The sequence below is a fragment of the Ambystoma mexicanum genome, chromosome 2p (genome assembly GCF_040938575.1).
Source record: "Ambystoma mexicanum isolate Mex_15411 chromosome 2p, UKY_AmexF1_1, whole genome shotgun sequence".
NCBI classification, from domain to species: Eukaryota; Metazoa; Chordata; class Amphibia; order Caudata; family Ambystomatidae; genus Ambystoma; species Ambystoma mexicanum.
Window position 1 is genome coordinate 268,061,413 of NC_090923.1, and position 15,744 is coordinate 268,077,156.

The window sequence follows — 15,744 nt, forward strand, 5'->3', positions numbered from 1 at the left end:
CTACAAGTCTCATACCATTGGCAACCACGATCTACGAGAAATACTAGACAAATCTCCAAGATTTCTACTTGCAGCTTCATCCATATCCATATGCATGAACACAAACTACAGGTATGCATATTTTCTATACAGTATGTAAACACATTTTCTAACCGACTTTTACCTTGTATAATCTGTAAAATGAATCTACGATCATTTTTTCTTTATCCTAAAATGAACTGTGAATTACAAACCTTTATACCGTTTAATTTCTTCGTACACACGCAAATATTCTTAAACTAATCTTTTTCAAATAAAATATATAGACTACATATAATCAAACAAAATTACATGCACACTCTATGATCAAATCTCAAAGAATAATATTTGTACAAACACATATTTGGTTTTACTTTTTATAGTTTATATAATTACTTACATTTATATAGGACAAGCAGGTTATGACATTCACTCACTATTACGTGGAAAAGCTTAGTTGCAGGAATAGTGGTATACAGTGGTACATTATAAATTTAACAAGCCATAGTGAAGATATTTTCTTTCCTACAGTTAGTCATAAAATAGTTTTAATGGTTTTAAGGAAGGCGCTGAGCATTTCAATTTAAAACATCTATGTCTAAATTAAAAAGAGTGCAATATACAAACCAAATTACTAATTTCTTTCTTTTACAATTGCACTGAAGACCATTCTCCTGAAAAGAAGCAGCCGAATTGGAACTACAAAGAACAACTAAGAAGCAAACTGCTCATTTTAGAAAAAAAGTAAGCAGAATGTTACCATAATATTTGAATTATTACTCACACTGTAAGCTTAATTCATGCTATTTCTGTGCCTAAAAATAGAGATTCTGTGCCATTCTGACCAAAAATCCCCCCGTCTTAAACAGTGATTTACTGGCAGAATGGCCCACAAATTCCTATTTTTCGACACACAAATTACCCAACTCAGCTGCTAGAATTTAGATGTTGTAGAAAAAACAACTGTTTCAATTGAATAGCTTTAGATATGCTATTTATACTTCTCCACACCACTACACTAGCTTACTTTTTTCTGTCATCTGAACCCCAGTTTAGTAACACATTAATTCAAGAATAGCCATCCCTACTAGTTGTACTTCCCAATGATCAATCACACACCATTACATACATCTTTATCACCTTACTCAAACACTCATGCACACACAACACATGCATTGCAGAACACCCCAACCCATACTTTCTGTATTTTTTTCAACAACAGACCCTAAGGAATGCCTACCAAAAAACAACTCTGTAGAAAGGGACACAGAAGTAGAGCAAATGAAAATAAATGTCTCCAACATAAACATCCATCTATAGCAGAATATGTAAAAAAAAAAGTTGAAACACAACAGCTAATACAGTCATGTAGTGAAACAGAAGAAGTTTCTAGTACAATAACTTTCCCTCCTCTATCAAAAAGTAAAACAACCCAAAAAACAATTAACAGAAAATCAACTATCACTACAAATAAAACTTCTTCTATAAATCTTGATATAGTACAAAGTAAGCATACCAAGAAAAGTATTTTAGCCAAAATGTTCCGTCACAAAGTCCTTCAAAATCTTAAGAAAACAGGAGAGAAACCAGGTTCAACACTTCAAACCTATCGTAGGAAAGTAATCTTAGTAGTGTTGATAGACAGTGCAATTCTTCTCAAAAGAAAGTTATTTATTTTAGTGTTAAACAGAATGAAACCACTAACAAAACTAATAACTAAATTACAAAAAAGACTTCTCAATAAACGAAATGTCAACAGAAATAACTTCTTAAATATCTGTAGAGGTGAATGGAGTCACACTACAAGCACAGAACCATACTTTAATGAAGAAGCGTACAAACAAAAGCAAACAAATACAATTGCCATACATAGCAGTGGTCAAGATTATGATAAAGTTAATAATACCATTATGGAAGAAGAAGTACTCCTTACAAAAATAAGCCATGAAAATGTAGATTTACCCCTCCATTTAACTGAATCAAAACATCTAGTGTACAAATGGCCATGCACGTCATTGTGTAACATTCCCAAAAAAATGTTCAAGTCTTTACGCCAATTCCTCAATCAATATGTGAAAAGCAAAGACAAAATCATAATTAAACTACTGCAAAATATGGATGCTTGTCCAGTACGCAAGTACACAGGACTACAAGGAGATTAATTGGCCTGCATTACAGGACCTACTTGCAAAACAACCTTCCATGATATCAAAAGGATATCAACACATCAAGCAAGTATAAGAAATCTAGTTTATAAACTGTACTATGCTAAAAGTCCTGCTTTAGCACTAGCCAAATTAAATAACATTCTTCTACATGGTACAGCAAAAGACCTACTAGAAGAAATCGACTATATGCAGACAAAATATTTTGGAAGTGAAACCCACTTACAAGATGAATTTGCTGTAAACCAACTTCGTAACAATTCTGCACATGGCAACGTTTCACTACACACATACAAAAAGGAAATACTAAAATTTGAAAGTACTTCAGCTGAAGTACCAAACCACGTGTGTGTATGTTGCCGCAGAAATTTGTATAAAAGTAACACAAAAACTGTAGACCTATCATACAAAATAGAAGACAATGAAGATTCTAAATGGTTTGAATGAGCTCTCTACCTTATAGCAGAAAACAAATACGAAATAACTGACCCCATAATACTTTGCAGTTACTGCACTACAAAACTTGACAACAACCAAACTCCTTCACGTGCTATCACAAATAACTTGGAATTATATCCACTACCAAAACCCCTTCAACAACTTAATTTATATGAGGGCATCATAATTCAAACAGTGCACCCATTTCAAGCAATAATATGCCTTCAACCAAAAACTGCAAAATTACCTCCCTTTGAATTATTGAAAGGTATTTGTGGAAAAGTAGTGTATTTACCATTAGATCTAAAAGAAAATGTGCACACTCTAGGAGTGCAACGACCAATGCAACAATCTTTAATTATCTTGGTAAATGGAGTACCTACAAAAGACAAAAAAAATGCCAACAACTGGTAGATTTACATAAAGTTAGACAAGCCCTGCAATATCTTAAAGAGAATAATGAATATTACAAAGAAATTCATATTGAAGAAAACTTGAAAGATACAACTGAAATAATTCAGGAGACACAAGAAGCTGGTCAATTTGAGCTCCTAGATCCTGCTACCATATCAAACATTTTAGACCATTATACAATTCATCCATTGCACTCTAATGACACCATAGAAGATGCACTGGAAACATACAAAATGCATCACACAAAAGGATCACCAATCAGCATATGGGAAACAAGTATAGGAGCACGTGCTTTTCCTCTACTCTTTCCTACTGGCAAAGGAGGAAGATACTATGATAGACCTATTCAAATATCAGCATCAGAATATCGCTCATTACGAATGTATTCTGAAGATCCCAGATTTCGACAAAATGTGGAATACATATTCCACCTACTCTTTGAAATTGAACTAGCACCTTTACGTTACGGAGTTGCACACATATTAAAATCAGGATCACATTTTCAAAATATGACAGCTACACAGTTATTACAAAAAGTTCAACAAAAAGATGAGGTTTTACAAGCAAATCTTACAAATCTATTAGCAAATATGCGTGGTACTAAAGAGTACTGGTTTTGACATCATGTAGATGTACGTTGTATGACCAGAAACCTTGGCCCACCCACTTGGTTTGTTACATTAAGTTGTGCAGAATATGCATGGGAAGATTTACATGCTTTCCTACACATATCAAACGAAAACAAAACAAACATAGATATACTAACACCTGGAGAACTTTGTTCTCAGGATCCTGTTAATGTTTCAAGATATTTTCACCATTGATTCATTGCTATGCTACATTTTATTTGTAATAAAACTGTTCCTCCCCTTGGAGAAGTGCAACACTTCTTTTGGAGAAAAGAATATCAAGCCAGAGGAGCACCACATGTCCAAATGCTTTTATGGATTAAAGATGCTCCTAAATTTGGTCAAGACAGTGATGCCACTGTTTTACAGTTTATTGAAAAATATGTCACACGTGAAATTCCATCAGAATCCACAAATAGTGATCTTCATGCAAAAACTTTACAATTCCAAAGACACAAATGTGGCAAATACTGTCGTAGCAAATACAAAAACAAAGGGAAATACTACACCAAATGCGGATTTTGTTTCCCTAGACCAGTTACAAATACAGGTCAAGTGAACAACCTCATATCTTCAGTTAGACAAAATTTGATAACTAAACTGTACTTAAACCTTAAGTACACTTGCAGTAAAAAAATATAAACTGTCACAATATTCCAAAAGCTATCTAACTGCCCAAAGATGCTACAACAACTAATCAGATAAATTAATACCACTCAAATAGAGAAAAAAATAGACAGTTAGAATACGCCAATTGGTATCTAACTTTCCCAAAATTTAGAAATATCAGATAAAAACAGATAAATCAATACCACAAAATTATATCAAAAAATAAACAGTCAGAATACGCCTACTGGTATCTAACTGCTCCAAAATGTTACAATATCCAACAAATACCTAATATCTTACTGCTTCCAAAAACTAGAACAATCCAATGTATAAAGCATTCGCCAGAAACAACAAGTAAACACTGAAAACAAACACATAAACTGTAGCATAACAGAAAAAGTTTTTTTTTAATCCACCATGGATTTTGTTTCTCCCACAGACCCAATAATTTTAGCAACAAACACAGAAACTGAGCAAATTGCACAGTACTCTCTTTTGTCATCTACTAAATATGAGGGTCAAAAAAAGAAGAAAATGTTGATTGTACAATGTAATAAGTGTTTATAAAATACTAATACTAACATGCTATTTTCTTTTATCACAGAAATGAACAAGAAAAACATGGACTCCCGTTACTAAACCAAATAATAAGTATAACATGATAAATACAACCATCTCTGCATATCACACCCATACTGGCTTTTAACATTGTTCCTTCTAAATTTGTTTTTGACCCAAAGTTATAAGCCACTATGAGTGTGATATGCTGTGGTGCTTGTGGTCATGGCATAGACTCTTGGGTGCATGGCATATGAGTGTGATATGCTGTGGTGGTTGTGGCCAGGGCATAGAGTCTTTGTTGCATGGCCAAATGGCCATGCACCCAACATTCTATACCCTGGCCACAACCACCGCAGCATATCACACCCATAGATTCAAGCATTGCAACCATTTTCTTTATGTACGAACATTTCAGGACACCGCAAGTGTTCTCCGAACACTTTCAGCTTGCCAACGAACAATACAGACAACGTCTTCAGGACACCCCCTGCGAACATTCCAGGACCCCACGAGTGTTCTTAGAACACTTTCAACTTGACACCGAATCCATTCTGTTTATTTACGAACATTTCAAAACAGCCGTGTTGCCCGCAGACAAATCGAACACAACAAAAGCATCTAGCACATAAAATAAATACAACATTGCACCTATCTCATACTCCCCCACCCTCCCCAAACACTCTTACACACCAACACACTCCACTAAATACAATTTTTAAACCAAGTTTCACCTCGCAGTCCGCGGTCGTCTGCGAATGCAAGATGTCGGGCGCCACCAAAAATCTAACGCGCTCCACCCCCCACGTCGTCAAATCAGTGAACACGACGGATGTCCGCGGACATCGCGCTAGCCGCTCAGCCAATCAGGGCACTGTCCACGGAGCGAACCGGGAAGTCCGTCCGCGGAGCAAACGGAGATATCACACATTTTTTTGCCTTACATTTTGGTCATTTTAAAAACAAATTCTGGATGGATTTACACCAAATTTGCAAAAGCATGCTTTCGGGACCAAGCCCCCACTCCTGCCGCAAATTAGGTGGAAATCCGTCCAGCGGTTTGGGCTGTAGGCGTGCGCACATTTTATTCCCATTATGTCTATGGGAAAAAACTAAAGTTTTGGGACACCCCCTATAACTTTGCCCCCCCCGGACCAAACCTCTCCAAACTTTGCAAAAAATTCAGAGTGGGCCATATACTTTTTTTGCAAAGCTTGGTGAGGATTCGTCCAGATGGAGCGAAGTTATAAGCCACCCAAAAATGCTCTTCCTATGGAAACACCAACTTAACCATAACTACATGGACGCTACCGCGTCCATGTAATATATATATATATATATATATATATATATATATATATATATATATATATATATATATATATATATATATATATATATTATGAATTCGTAGCTGTGGCTCCCGCAGCAGTAAATCTTATGGCAAGCTTTGGAGGTGCATATAATCGCAGCCATAACTGGAAGTCGTATCTGCGGCTTTGAGCATGCCAATCACAGCACAGCACCCCCAGTAGTGGTTGGCTTTAGGGTACACACTCAGCCGGGGCTATGTTTAAGTCCCATGAACACTATATCTGTGGTTATGAAGAAAGATTTTGAAAAATAAATGTCATTAACTCAAACTGCATAAAATAGTTTACAAAAAACATGATGTATTTTTGCAGTCTGTGATTCATTTAGAGGTTGGCCTTAAAAGAGCCGTTTTGAGGGATATAGCGAGGGGGGGGTGAAACAGGGAAGGAAAAAACATTAGGATACAATATGTAACACAGAAAATTCAAATAAAAGGAACATACATGTTTTTGGAGTATTTCTTTTTTCTTCTTTTGTTTTTATATAAGGGGGGAAACAATTGCCACTATAAAAAACAATAAGGATGGTGATTAATGTGATATTCTGAGATACTCCTTTGCCAATCCTCTACGGCGGCACCTCAGGTGTGGCATATAGTGCAAATGATTTTCATGACTGATAAATAGAGTGCTGGTCAGATGGCAGCAGGTGGATGTGAGGTACCAGGAGGTGCATTTGCGGCTTCGATGTTGATTGGGGGTGCTGCAATGGTGAATGGAGGTGCTGATGTAGGAGGTGCAGTTACTTGCCAACGTAATAAATGAGATCCATGCATCTGGATCTTGTGGTGCAGATGGGCCTTCCTGTATGCATCACCAACATCATCCCAGTGAACTCATACTAGATGATTGATAACCATAGATATCCCTAAGCTCTGTGATGGAACATTCAAGCAGCCACCTCATAAAATATTCTGGCACAAGGTGCATTGCACCTCCTTCGCATCTCTTCTGCAACAGTGTGCCTTAACACCTGCGCAGAAGAGATCTCTCTGTTCTTGTCTTCATTCCTGTAGCCCTCGTCCATGGTGCTGCCAGTCGGGTCAGACATGATGTTAAATGTCTCACATGGTAGGAAAATAAACAACAGCATAAAATAACAAGAGAACCATGTTTTAAAAATAAGAAAAAATAAATTAAAACAAAAAAATAGCCAAACAGAACAAATAACATGACATATCACAAGAATATTAGGTAGAAAGTGGGTAAAAAGAAAGGATGGAGAAATAAAGCTTGAGAAGCCATCAGTTCTTGCAGTTACTGAGGAAACCTGTTCACTAGCAAGGACTGAAAGCAATGATAAACATTAAGTGATTTGCTTGGGGTGTGGTGAATATCCGCTGCTACGGATGTTCTGATTGGTCAATTTCACACACATGTATCTCACCATACACTGTTATAGGTTGAATTTGTTGACACAGATATATGTCATCTGTACCCCTGTGCATCAGTCCACATTCTGACTGTTAATTTGTGACATGCATGTTATCATCATAACCGCTTCTACGAAACTCGGTGAATAATTGATAGAGGATGGAGATGCGGAAACAAGTTATGTTCTGTTATATTCTCTTCTAAAGCGCACAGTCGCCTGAAGGCATCATGGCGCTGGAGAAGGAGATCATGTTAGCCAGGTATTGAGCCACAGAGAGAAATCTAGAAGAGCGTGGTTTTCAGCGCTCTTCTAAAGGCCAGATGATTAGAAATGTTCCTCTTTGGAGGTGGTAAGCTGTTCCATAGGTTGGCAGCAACTATGGAAAAGGTGCAGCCACCTATCCTGGTACGGCCAAACCTTGGGACAACAAGAAGGTCAGCGGTGGAAGAGCGAAGACATTGTTCAGGCTGATAGCAATGGAATTTGGAATATGCAATGTGTGCCCATGCAGCTGCAGCACATGTTCTGATTGGTTAACTTTGCAGGTGCTTATTTTATCATACGGTGTGGGCATAGGCATTTCAATGAGCAGCACTGCCCGTTTAGGCCCTTTCATTGACGCAGCTCTTTAGTGAGCGCAATCCGATGGGGCGGTGCGGAAGGCATGAATGCTCGTAGCCTTGTAAATTATGTAAATTAACCACGTCAACTGATTCATCAATTTCGCATTCACAGATGCCATCATATGGCTTGGCAGTAGCTGCATCTACAGAGCTTGTGCCGTTATTGGTTAAGGCTGTTGACGCTTATATATGTCATGTTTACCCGTGCAGCTGCAAGGCGCATTCTCTTTGGTCAATGCTGCAAGCGTAAATTTCGTCATAACATTTCCTACGAAAAGCACATGGTGATTGTTTTTGTAGGCATGGCCGCAGATGCCCTCTATATTTTTCTGGAAGCCCCTTTACTTTGAATCATTGCTTTTTGGATCTTGGTTCCTGATGTTTTACTTGATCTTTTTTTTAAAGTTTTTTTTCATTTCTAGATGCAAAGTAGTCTTTTTTGGTGGGGATTTTAAAAAAAACATATTTAATTGTCCTTCCTATTTGATATGTTGTCTGAACACTGTAGTGACAAGGAGGTGGTTTAGGTCTCTATTGATTTACCGACCCAGCAGTTTAGGATAAAGAAACACTGGACTGCTTGAAATATGCTATGATGCAACAGCACCATAGCCAGAAGGAGGTAGAAAAATTATTTTGCACTTTGTGCACAGGCACTCTGCAGAGGGGTCCAGCATCAGCACTGTCGCAAGGTTTGGGGACTTTGATGCAAATTCAGCACCTAGTAAGAGTTTACTTGTATGACATTGAGTCACCAGCTAGCTAATTTTAAACATATAATAAAGTTGCACATGCCCCAATCTGTAAAGTGGTATCTTAGAAACACCTCCACCTCTGTCCATACAGCATCTTCTGTCCTTCCGGCTACATCACCACCAGAAAGAACTGCACCCTTAGCTGGTACCACATTATCAACAGCTACTGCTGAACCTCCTCCCCTGCTGCCAGCCCACAATCTGATGCAGTGCAAAATTATATGTTGCTTATGTCACAATTTTGTTGTGGCGGTAGATGCCACCCTACCTGGATGGGAAAGAATCATTTTTAAACACCAGGTGCACTGCCACCAGTAGGCAGCTTTTTCTTTGTGGCATGTGTCCCCCTTCCCCTTTTTGTGAACAAATTAATGCAAAACAAAAAAAAAAACTGGGAACATCCTAAAAAAGTGCCCTTTTTAACCTACTGTTGTATGTATGTTAATGCCTACCCAGTTCCACCCTCCCCCTCTCCCAGGAAAAAAAGACCCCTTTCTGGGCCCATTGTTAGTTATAAAAGTAGACAATAAAAAACACAGACTGTATAAATGGATCAATAATGCTTAATTGGTCCTTTTAAATAGTGTGAGTTAAAAAGAAAGTTTTTATCATAGCCACGGATATCCTTCTTGGTAACTGTGGGCACAATGACAGTAATGCCAGTGGGAATATAGCCAGGACTACTTGTGCCACACATTGATTGGTGCTCAGTAGCCGCGGATACAACCTTCAGTCGTTGCTGTGATTTACCAGGCATGCAATTTAACCAATTGAATCCTTCATGGTAGCCGTGATTATAGAAAAATGTTTAACATTTTCTGTATATATTATGCAGGTAAAATGCAGACAATAGTTAGCGACAGTAAACATCTTAACTTGTGTTGTCAGACATGACAGAATCACTCACACTGCATTCACAAACAATGGTCTCTAGCTAGGCCTTCAATTTATAGTGCTTGATAAGATTTGCTACTTTGTAAAGTGACAAACAGTATCATTATGAGTTTGGTGGTAATTCAGCAGTAAATCTGCCAAATTACCACCAAACTAGATTACTGTTACCTCCACTTGGACGGACGGTTTACCAGAGGATTACACATGGTGGCTTTCTCCATTTCTGTAGTGCCTGATTTGCTGCTGGTGGGTTTACTTTGTGGTAAATCCACCGATTTTGGGAGGAAAAGTGGCAGATTTACCTCCAGTTTGTTGATGGAGTTAATGGTAGATTTAATGGTAGTTACTCTTCTGAATATTGAATGGAGTTGGCTTTGTGTTGGCAATGACAGGGTTTTGAATTCTAATCATGTCTCTCTCCTCATCCTTAAAGGCTTCATTCAATCCAGTCTTTCTTCTGAGCTCAGCCCTTCTGCCTCCTTTCTTCCCCTTCTTCGCAGTCCCTTTTTCTCCTAACTCCATCTCCTCTTGTTAGCTCTCGATGTCTCCCATCCTTTTCCCAGTCTGTCTATGAAGACTAAACTCTGAGTTCCCTCCTCTGTAAAGGTAGCATCTGATCATCTTCGTCTAAAAGCATAACTGACAATAATGTTTTATTAAACTGAAAGATAATGCCAACATGCACAACGCATGCACAGAACAGATGTGCATGTCTATTAAAACAAAAGTATATGATTCCCCCAGGATGCCCAAAGCAGCCAACCAATTTTAGTGACTCAAAATAGCACACTCACATAGCCTCACATGTGCATAAGTGTAGAAGAACGATTTGACACAAGTGAGGCACTTTAAGTTTGTAGACACTGTGTTGGATTTTATAATCAAAGAAGTATTCCTCCAAGAAGTGTCTTGAACAACATTGTAGTGCCTGATATCCCTGTTATGCTTAAAAAAAGTAACATGTTTAAAGGTATTGCATTGCAAACTGTTCATCCTTTCCAAGTTATTGTTAGATTGTAAACAAAGATGAAAATATGCCTAAAAAATCATTAGTATAAGGTGTTAGAGGCAGAGATGTGTATTAACCTCCCAATCTGAAAGAAAATGTCAAACCTCTAGGAGTGAAGCGTGACATTTGAGATTATTTGTTTGTTTAATTAAATGGTGTTGCCACAAAAGATAAGGTGAAAAACACATTGGTGTTTCTATTGGGGCACAACAATGTATATACAGGCAGTATGATTGTAGCAGACTTGCCTATGACTGCTGTTGAGTCAACACACAAAAGCAGTGAATGTCAGTTCCAACATCTATCTGTTGTGGAAGGGAATAGTTTGTATGAAAATTACACTATTCATCCTCAGCACTCAAGTGAAATCATGGATGACAATTTAGAATTGTATCAAATGAAAGCAATGAAAGGTGCACCAATCAGTGTCTGGGAGAATACATTAGAACGTTTATTTTCCCTATGCTCTTTCCTACTGGGACAGGAGGCATATTGGATGATCAGAAGGTTCTGATTTCTTCTTCACAATATTGTTGTAGAAGAATGTATTCTGAAGATTCCCAATTCCGCACCAATGTTAAATATATTTTTCACTTATTGTATCAAAGTGAATTTTCAAAATGATGTTATGCTGTTGCTCTTACACTTCAAACCAGAACTAGAGTTCAAAATCTTTCGGCATGTGCAGACCAAATGATGAAGAGCGCAGCCACATCTGTCGCTGGCCAATGTGTGAAAAAATTATTCAAGAGTTTTGGAAACATGTTCATGACTTTCCCAAGTGCCTTCTTCAACAAAAACTGCAGTGAGATTCCAGTGACATGGCCTAAACTGTTCCCTCCACAATGAACAATAATAATGACTGGATGATGCTCCATCACCAAAGTGGCACAAAGGGAAAGCAAATCCAGCCACTTCATGTCACACACTCCATACCAATGCACATCCACATGAGGGAATCCAAAATGTGCAGCCACTCCACAGTGCTCGGCATACACATGCAAACAGTATATCCACGATCCCCCAAAATCCACACACTCTGCCTCCTGAAAGGCACAGCCATAGCCATATCCATCTGCACTCCTCTCAGCAAACAGACCTTCTGCCACAGTCTCTCCTTGCACACCACACCCAGGAAACCTTATTGACCAATCTCAAAAGCCCTGGTTGTGGCAAGTGCAATCCGCGGACACTGCAATGTCCACGGATATCTCATACACTTCATGGTGGTGGGTAAAGACATTTTAACCAGGGTAGCAGGTTTCCTCTTTAATGGTGCATCTGAAAAGGGGCTTTTTTTAAAAATGTGCTTGTAAACAAACACATTTTATTTTGTATTTTTTGGGGGGAGTTCTATTCTTTTCCTCTGTACTGCCTTACATCAACCTCTACAAAGCATCCTTTAGATTCTGAAAGAAGCAAGCATTTCCAAGAATGGACGAAACGCCATATGTGGTAAAATAGTGCACACTGAGGGAGTCAATGTTGTCATCGATGAAAATCAGACAGCTCAGCACGCCTCAAAACTATACCCATGCCTTTATTAACAATGCACCTTCCAACATTTTGCTGGAGATTGAAGACATTAGGGTGATTCCATTGTGCTCTTGGTGGTATTTCAGAAAAAAAAACACCTTTGCACTTGGGAAAAGCAGCATGAGTTCCTCCACCAACAACAAGAATTAAACTTGGGGCACTGATATACCCCAAATGCTCTCCTCCACAGTGCACCAGCAAAACATTAGGCCTACCAAATGTAGCCATGTGTCTACAAAGAGCAAGCAGTGCCTGCAAATTGCAGCCAGGCACATTGCACCATAAAGCCTCTGGGCCTGGAAAACCAAGATCTGCAGAAACACCTCTTGCCTTTGCATACCTCTCCAGATCACAAACAAAGGAATCTCCCAGTATCCATACAATAACTCCAGCCATCTTCACTACAAAACCAATTTAGCAATGACAAAAAGCATTACCCTTCCTTCCCGTAAAGTACACCCTTAACACCTGATTGGCTAATCCCCACAGTACACTTCCACTTCTATGCCAGGCATGCTGAGAAGCCCCGGATGTAGCACGTGTGATCTACAAATTAGTGCTATGTTCGTGGACCCCATAACACAGGGGCAGCCCTTCTTCCCTTTCCACTTCACACTTTGCAGTGCTCTCTCATTGGCTACTGGTAAGCAGTCCCACAACCATTCACCAAGCACATCTAAGATCTCTACATCTAACTCTAGCAACTCAGTACAACTCCTATGGAATGCAAACATAGATGTTCAGTACATTGCAGACAATTTCACTGCAGTAGCACAATATGTCACAGCCTACTTAACCAAAGCTGAGAAAACAGAGCTGAAAGACCTCTTGGTTGACATATCATCTGACAAAACACTGTCACAAAAATGATACAGCTTTGGCATAAAAATGCTCTCCCATAGAGAATGATGCTGCTACAAAGCCGCAGACCATTTATCCAGCATAGCTTGTGGGGAAACATAGATATAGAAACAATGTTCCCAACAGCCAGAACATTTTGAAAAACAATTTATTGGACACATACTACCCAAAAAGGAGTACTGCTTTGGAAACCATGTGCCTATGCCACATAGCCCAAAACATCTCATGCAAAAATAATATTAAACGAGATGAGAAAAAAAGGTTAATACATAGTCAACAGTTGTGAGGGCAGCCTGGTTAAACTTACCAAACACATCCTGATTAATCATATGAAGATATAATTACAAACTCCTCAACATAGAGAACTTTACTATATGTCCAAACTGCTACTTTTTAAATCATGGAGAAAAGAAGATTTATTGGATAACCATGCCTCCTATGAAGATGCTTTCAATGCATGTGAAAGCATGTTAACAGATATACACTTTACACAGTACAAACACATGTTGGACAATGAAAGCCAACAAGAAGAATAAATGTAGACACTCCTGAGAACAGTCAACCTTCTCTTACAGGAAGCTAAGAGCCACTTGGACAGCCACTCATAGCAAATGAGGCAGAATTAGCTATGATTGAAGGAGAAAACACCATGTGTCAGTATGAGCAATCTGAAGAAAACGTTGCTCTATTGAAATCACAACTGAACAATTGATTGATTGATTATTTGTATAGCGCCTATACACAATGTGTTTCAAAGCGATTCAAGGAGGGGAGGGAACATGGGAATAAATACAATGAGCATTCTTTCAGTCTTTGAAACAGTCAGAATGTGAAAAGAACAATAATCAACTATTATAATCAACCTGATGACATTTCAGATAGTGCTAAGGGGGGAGGGGGAGAGTGAAACAGAAAAGCGGCTACATTACTATGTCTGATGGCAATTGAGGTAGTGCCGGAAAAGTAAACGGGAGGGTGGGGCGGGGAATGAGAAAGAGGGAGAGGGAGAGGAACAGAACAAGTGACAATTTTACTATTTCAGACGACAATTCAGATGGTGCTGGGGGGGTGAGCGAGGAATATAAAGGGGGGATATATCTGAAGAGTAAGAGCAAAATAAACAGTGTTTGGGAGGAGGGGTGGGCAGGAGAGTGAAACAGACAAGCGGCTACATCACTATGCCCAATGGCAATTGAGGTAGTGCCGGAAAGAAAAAAGGAGGAGGGTGGGCCGGGGGGATTGGAAAGAGGGCGAAGGAGGAGAACAGAACGAGGCAACTATTTTACTAGGTCTGCTGACGATTCAGATAGTGCTATGGGGAGGGGAAGGACGAGGGGGAGAGGAAGACAGGATAAGTGTCTTTCAGAATAGGACATGAAATGCCACGTTTTGAAAAGAACTTTTTTTTTTCCCATAGACTGAATGGGAAAAAACTTTGCTCGCGCCTATAGCCCAAATGCTGGACAGATTTACACCAAATTTGCGGCAGGAGCGGCAGCTCGGTCCCAAAAGCGTACTTTGCTTTATTTGGTGTAAATCCGTCCAGTAGTTTTTTATAAAAATGACAAAAAAAATGACAAAAATGTAAGTGAAAAAAATTAGTGATATCTGTGTTCGTTTCGGGGCACACTTCCCTGTTCGCTCCGCGGACAGGACAGTGATTGGGCAAGCAGCTTGCGTAATGTCCGCGGACATCTGACATGCTCTCTCATTGGATGCGTGAAAGCGTGCAGTGCGTCTGTCTTCAGAGACGCCCGCCATCTTTGTTCCTCGCATGAGAGGCTTTGTATCCCGCCTGCACAGTAAGTCCCCCACCCCCGCTCATGCCCGTGTCTGTCTTCTGTTCCTCCACCCCCGCTCATGTCCGTGTGTCTTTCTCCCTCCCGCCCACCCCCACTCATGCCCTGCTCATGCCCTGCCCGTCTCTCCCAGCTGCCCACCCCCCGCTCATGCCCCGTGTGTCTCTCCCACCCCCGTGTGTCTCTCCCACCCCCCGCTCATGTCTGTGTGTCCTCCCCACCCGCCGCTGACACCCTGCCCATGTCCGTGTGTCGCTCCCCACCCACCGCCCACCCCCCACTCATGTCCATGTGTCTATCCCCACCCGCTGCCCACCCCCGCTCATGTCCGTGTGTCTCTCCCCGCCCGCTGCCCATCCCCCGCTCATGTCCGTGTGTCTCTCCCCGCGCGCCGCCCACCCCCCGCTCATGTCCGTGTTTCTCTCCCCACCCACCCCCCGCTCATGTCCGTGTGTCTCTCCCCACCCTCTGCCCAGCCCGCTCATGTCCGTGTGTCTCTCCCCACCCGCCGCCCACCCCACGCTCATGTCTGTGTGTCTCTCCCCACCCGCCAACCACCACCCGTTCATGTCCCGTGTGTCTCTCTCCCTCCCCCCAACCCCGCTCATGCCCCGTGTGTCTCTCCCCCTCCCGCCCACCCCCCGCTCATGCCCCGTGTGTCTCTCTCCCCTTCCCCCACCCCATGCTC